Source organism: Balaenoptera physalus (genome assembly GCF_965194825.1).
Source record: "Balaenoptera physalus genome assembly, chromosome: 20".
NCBI lineage: Eukaryota > Metazoa > Chordata > Mammalia > Artiodactyla > Balaenopteridae > Balaenoptera > Balaenoptera physalus.
In genome coordinates this window covers 10056338-10063364 of record NC_138901.1, presented here as the reverse complement: position 1 = coordinate 10063364, position 7027 = coordinate 10056338, and the positions used below count along the sequence as shown (strand labels likewise).

Genomic DNA, 7027 nt, shown 5'->3' with positions numbered 1-7027 from the left:
GGTGCCCGTAGGTGTTTGGCTGTTGTTTTAAATTGAAGTTGCAGCTTTTCGTGTTGGTCAGCCATTTGGAAATGAGTTTTCTTCTGTGTCATACCTGTTGTGGGGGGAGTTTGCCCATTACTACTGTGTTGTCTTTTCTTCCTGATGTGTAGGAGTCGCATATATTCGAAATACTAATATTTTGCCTCTTACATACATAAATGGAACAAATATATATCTGCTTATCTTGTACTATAGGTCTTTTAGATTCCCATATGGTCAAGGTTATTAATACTGTCCTTTGTGGCTTTGCTGTTTTCTTCTATTTAGGAGGGCTGTCCCGACTTTAAGGTCATGAAGATGCTTTCCTGCATTTTTAGTTAATAATTGTGAAGTTTAGTTCTTTGCTTTTTATGTCTACAACTTCCAGATGCCTTTTGAGGGTAGGTCTTTAATATTTCATCTTCCTTTCTGGTTACTGACTTATTCAGATTTTTCTCTTTCTTCCTGGGCCAATTTTATGCTAATAATTGTTTTCTTATAAAAGTGTCCATTTCATTGAGGTTTTCAAATGTAGGGTATTAAGTCATTTCTCATCATATTTTTTGATCTCTTGGTTATGCCCTCTCTTTAATTTCTAGTGTTGTTTATTTGAGTATTCTTTCTTTTTTTTCCTGATGCTTTTTTTTTTTTGAAGGACTGTCTATTTTATCAGTCCTTTCAAAACACAAGCTCTTCATTTTGTTCTATTTTTTGTTTGTTTTCTATTTCACTCATTTCTGCTTTTATTTTCTTTCCTGTTATTTCCTTTGGATTTATTTTGTTGTTCTTTTTCTGGTTTCAAAAGTAGACAGTGTGGTTTCACTTACTTCTTTTTTTTTTTAATAAATTATTTATTTTTAGCTGTGTTGGGTCTTCGTTTCTGTGTGAGGGCTTTCTCTAGTTGCGGCGAGCGGGGGCCACTCTTCATCGCGGTGCGCGGGCCTCTCACTATCGCGGCCTCTCTTGTTGCAGAGCACAGGCTCCAGACGCGCAGGCTCAGTAGTTGTGGCTCACGGGCCCAGTTGCTCCGCGGCATGTGGGATTTTCCCAGACCAGGGCTCGAACCCGTGTCCCCTGCATTGGCAGGCAGATTCTCAACCACTGCGCCACCAGGGATGCCCGGTTCACTTACTTTTAAATCTTTCTTGTTTTCCTATAAATGCAGTTGAGGGAATACATTTCCCTCTGAGAATGACTTTCACTGTATCCCACAGGTTTTGATAGCAACAGCTTTCACTTTCAGTAAGTTCTAGATGCTTTGTAATTTCTGGTAGTGCCCCGCTAACTCATCCAAAACAATCCTTAATTTTGTTGCAGTAGAATTCATCAGACTTTTCTGTTACAATTAGTACTTTTGTGTCTTTTTCAAAATGTATTTCCCTACCCCCAACTCATGAGAATATGGAATACTACATCCTCTGTTATTTTCTAGAAGCTTTATTGTTTTGTCATCCCCCTTCAGGTCTACAGGCCACCTGGAATTCTTTTTGTTTATAATATGAGGGAGGAGGTCACATTTTATTTTATTTTATTTTTTAATTGAAGTATAGTTGATGTACAATGTTGTGTTAGTTTCAGGTGTACAGCAAAGTGATTCAGTTAAATATATATATATATTACTTTTTCAGATTCTTTTCCATTATAGGTTATTACAAGATATTGAATATAGTTCCCTGTGCTATACAGTAGAACCTTGTTGTTTGTCTATTCTGTATATATGTTTTATTTTTTATCTATGTTTTATTTTTTATCATATGAACCCTCAGTCATTCATGATTTTTGGAAAGACCTTCCTTTACCCCGTGCTTTGCACTGTTCCTTTCTGGAAAATCAAGTGCCCACACATGCTTGAGTCTGTTTTGGGCTCTGTGATATTGTGATTTATAATAAGAAATGTATGTTTGGTCTTCATTTCTGGCACAGAACTCCTAAAACCCTTGGAATTTCCTAAATGATAAGAACCGTAAAGGTGTCTTTTGTTAGTTATAACAAGCCCCTTTCAACCACAACAGAGTTCATGTTAGTGAGGTGACTTTTGGGGAGCCCCGCCACCACGTGATGGAGGCTGGTTGCTAAGGAACCAACCTTGCTTAGAGAGGTGGCACTTTCAGTACGCACACCTCCACCTCCGGGGAGGGGAGAGGGACTGGAGATTGGATTAATCACCGATGGCCAATCAATGTAATGAAGCCTCCTTAAAAACCCCTGAACTATAGGGTTTGGGGAGCTTCTGGCTTGGTGAACCCATGGAGGTGCTGGGAGGGTAGCACCCTCCCAAAAGAGCATGGAAGCTCCCAGGCCCTCCCCACATACTTTCCCCTATGCCTCTCTCCCATCTGGCTGTTCCTGAGTTATATCCTTTTATAATTACAAATCTCGTGTAACTCCAATCCTGTCTTGGCATCTGCCTCTGAGAGGGCAAGAACCAACATACCGTCCATAGATTTAGATTTTTTTTTTTCTTAATAATATTTTGTTCTCTATGTAGAGGTCTTACATATCTACTGTTAGATTTACTCCGAGGCAAATGACATTTTGTAAGTGGCATCTCTGATGGATTAGACATGGCTGCAAATTCTTTTTGTCTCCTCCCAACCAAAGATAGAGCCTTTTACCCATCCCTTCTCTGGGCTGACCACTGGAATATGGCCAAAGTGGCTATGGTGTGACTTCTGAGCCTAGGTGTCAGGAGGTCTTTCTCAGTGTCGCCTCTGTAGAGATATCGCCTCTATTCTGTCCTTTGCTTCTTTTGTCTCTCCATGCTTCTTACTGGATATTTTCTTCAGGTTTATCTTCTAATTCACTGATTTTTCTCTTCAGCTCTGTATAATATGCTGGCATACTCATCCACTGAGTTCTTCATTTCACTCGTTTTATTTTCCACTTCTAGAGTTTCCATGTGGCTCTTTCTTTTTCTCATTACTTTCAAGTTCTTTGCCACAATTCTCAATCTTGTCTTTCATCTCCTCAAATGTAGCAAGCATTGTTATTTTAATTTTTGATTGTGATAATTCTGCTGTGAGTTTTTCCCCCACATGGTAAGCATTTAATACATACTTGTTGGATATTTTTAGTAGGTAGGCTCTCAACTGAATGGACAACTAACTTAGTGGCTATCTCAATTGAACAGTTGGAACAGTTTCTCTATCTTTAGGCAGGGATGTTTTCAAATTATCTAGAGAGTGTGGACTTCTAATCTTACTTGTGAAACTCTCTAAGGTAGAAATTTCTTGTCCTCGCCTGGTCATCTACCTAAGGAGAAAAGGGCTGTGCTCTATTCCACCCTGAGGGGAGCTGTTGCCAGGGCCAGGTGAGGTAGGGGCATCTGAGGTCACTGTGACTTTCTAGTCCCTACTCCAGCTGTGTGGGGACTTCAGAGAGAAAGGCATGGTCCTCAATTAGCTGTTCCTTCTGGAATGCTTCGCTTGGCACCTGAGTCAGCCTCCTGTGTTTGCGTGATCTCATCCATCATTTGATTCCAAAATGTTTGCTCGTTAATGCTCTTGGAAGAACTAACCCTGACACTCCCATCCCACCTCATCGGACCCTGGACCCTAGCCCCATGCTAAGCCAAGCCTGGGGTAATGAGACTGGCTCTGCAGTGTGTGTGTGTGTGTGTGTTTTGTTTGCTTTTTATAACTACTTTATTGAAAATATGATTTATATACCATTCAATTCACCCATTTAAATTGTGCAACTCATTTGTTTTTAGTATAGTCACAGAGTTGTGCAACTACAACTGCTATCAATGTTAGGACATTTTCATCACTACAAAAAGAAAGTTCATACCTGTCAGCAGTCACTCCCCCTACCCCCCGCCAGCCCCTGGAAACCGCTAACCTACTTTCTCTCTCTATGGAGTTGCCTATTCTGGAATTTCGTATAAATGGAATCATACAATAGGTGGTCTTTCGTGACTGGCTTCTTTCACTCAGCATAATGTTTTTGAGGTTCATCCATGTTGTAGCCTGTATCAGTGCTTTATTCCTTTTTATGGCTGAGTAATATTCCATTGAATGGATATGCCACATTTTATGCATCCATTCATCCACTGATGGACATTTGGGTTGTTTCCGCTTTTCTGTTTATTACAAGTAATGCTGCTAAGAACATTCATCCACAAGTTTATGTGTAGACATATTTTTTTCATTTCTTTTGGGTACATACGTAGGAGTGGAACGGTTGGGTTATCTGTAACTCTATGTTTAACAGTTTGAGGAAGAGCCAGACCATTTTCCAAAGCAGCTGCACCATTTTACATTCCTGCTAGCAGTGTACAAGGGTCCCAATCTCTTTACATTCTTGCCAACTTTTGTCATTTTGATTACAACCATCCTATTGGTTGTGAGGTTGTAGCTCCCTGTGGTTTTGAGTTGCATTTCCCTGGTAGCTAATGATGTTGAGCATCTTTTCATGTGCTTCCTGGTCATTTGTTTATCTTCTTTAGAGAAATGTTTATTGAGACCCTTTGCTGTTTTTAACTAGGTTGTCATTTATTATTGGGTTGCAAGAGTTCTTTATATATTCTAGATACAAGTCCCTTATCAGATACAGTTTGCAAATATTTTCTTCCATTCTGTGTTGTTTTTTCACTGTCTTAACAGTATCCTTTGATGCAAAATTTTTATTTTATTTATTTTTATTTTATTTTATTATTTTTTTGGCATGCTGTGTGGCATACAGGATCCTAGTTCCCCGACCAGGAATCGAACCTATGCTCCCGGCAGTGGAAGCATGGAGTCTTAACCATTGCACAGCCAAGGAAGTCCCTAATGCAGAAAATTTTAAATTTTTATGATGTCCAATTTCCTTGTGTTACTTGTGTTTCTGGTGTCATATGTAGGAAACTATTGCCTAATACAAGGTCATGATGACTTACACCTAAGCTTTTTTTTCCTAAGGCTATTACTTTAGCTCTTCTATTTGATCCATTTTGAGTTAATGTTTGTATATGGTATGAGTTAGAGAGACTACTCTTTTGCATATGGAGGCATCTTGTTTTATTTATTATTTTCTGTAACCTTCTGTTTTTTTCATGATTTGGGCAAGAAAGTCTCATTTTATCCCAGTCTCATTACTGTGGCCCAATAAAACTAGCTTTGCCACCATGCCATTGTGTTCCCATAGTGAACCCCACAGAAAATTATCTTTGAGCACGCACACACACACACGCGCACACACACGCGCACACACACACACCCCATGGGATTGGGCGTGCCCTCCTCACTGCTCCCGCCCCTGGCTACAAAGACTCCTGAAAGCTCTAACATAAGCAATTCTTTCCTTCGGCTGAGTCATCAGCCGTCTCTAAGTCCTTTTGCTAAAACACAAATATTTGTATTGCAACTGAGTTTATCAGAACTTTTCCAGGGATGGCTAGCCATTCCTCAATAGCCGGGGTCAGGACGTGGGGAAAGGAGCCAATGCAAGGTAGACTGCTTTGGCCAGGGGTCAGGTGGAGCAGATAACTAGGGGCCACGCGTGCTGTTCTTCTGAGAAGGTGGCATCCATGTCACACTGCAGTTAAAGTCCTAGGAAAGTCCTCTAGACATGGCAAGTACCATGTCTTATTTGTTATTGTGCCCCCAGCACCTAGCTCCTGGGCTAGCACAAAGCAGGAGCAAGAAAGAGCAGAGTGGAAATGTCAGCAGGAAGGGAGTGGAAGATTGGGTGTGGAAGAGCTTAAAGAGTGAGGGACACTGAAAGGGCATTGGGTGGGCTCCAGAGCAAAGGCTGCCTCCTCTTGCATGCTGGCTTGGCCGGCAGTGGGACAGGTGATACACGCTCCACGCCACGTGACTGTCCCTGGAGACAGGGCGCGTGGTGAGCACCTGGATGAAGCTGACTCATTCTTTCCATGCACCTTTGGGAAATGCACTCAGCCCCTGTTCCCAGCTGCATCCTCTGCCCGGTGGCCTCAGCTGCGTGATGGTGGGGTCCAATCTTTGTCCTGCAGGGAGCAGGATTGCAGTGTCCCCCTGCTCCGGTCTGGCCCCAGCCCAAGGCCGAGCACAGCCGCACTGGCTCACCCCAGAACCAGGCAAAGGGAGGACAGCAGCTGTTTGCCAGCCTGCTGGCACCAACGGGACCAAGGCAGCTTCTGCACTGCCTGCTGGCAGTCTGATAAGGGCCCTGGCCACTAACCCAGTTGGCAAATGATGGAGAGAAGAAGAAACATCTGCTCTTCACCACTTGGTCATAAAGGGGGCTGTTGTTGGGTGTATTCAAGCCTGCAAGTTGCTGTAGTGGGTTGAATTGTGTCCATCCATGGGCTGAAAGATTGGTCCAGGTCCTGACCCCTGCTAATTGTGAATGTAACCTTACTTGGAAATAGGGTCTTTGCAGATATAATAAAGTCAAGGAGGGCTTCCCTGATGGTGCAGTGGTTGAGAATCTGCCTGCCAATGCAGGGGACACGGGTTCAAGCCCTGGTCTGGGAAGATCCCACATGCCGCGGAGCAACTGGGCCCGTGAGCCACAACTACTGAGCCTGCGCGTCTGGAGCCTGTGCTCCGCAACAAGAGAGGCCGCGATAGTGAGAGGCCCACGCACCGCGATGAAGAGTGGCCCCCGCTTGCCGCAACTAGAGAAAGCCCTTGCACAGAAACGAAGACCCAACACAGCCAAAAATAAATAAATAAATAAATAAATAAATTTTTAAAAATAATAAAGTCAAGGATCCTGAGAGGAGATCATCCTGGATTTAGGGTGGGCCCTAATTCCAACACCTGGGAAAGAAGGGAGGGGGAGATTTAAGAGATCCAGGAAAGAAGGCCACATGAAGACAGAGATAGGCAGGGATTGGAGTGATGCAGCCACAAGCCAGGGAACAGCTGGGGCCACCGGAAGCCGGAAGAAGCAAGGAAGGCTCCTCCCCTACAGGGCGTCCAAAGGGGCCATGTCCAACTGTGAAATGCATTCCTGTGACGAATGAAGCAGTTCAAGGCCCAGCCTGTGCCTGCTGGGTACCAGTGTCCCCAGGTACCAAGCTGAGGGCCCCCAGGCC

General features: G+C 43.3%; 1 long non-coding RNA gene across 1 annotated transcript in view; it reads right to left on the bottom strand.

The window, feature by feature from the left end:
• Positions 1 to 838: 838 nt before the first annotated feature.
• Positions 839 to 7027, bottom strand: part of LOC309650967 — a 356435-nt gene continuing 350246 nt past the window's right edge. Inside the window, exon 2 of the long non-coding RNA XR_014257858.1 lies at positions 839 to 6483. This is a non-coding gene — a long non-coding RNA (uncharacterized lncRNA). The remainder of the gene's footprint in view (positions 6484 to 7027) is intronic.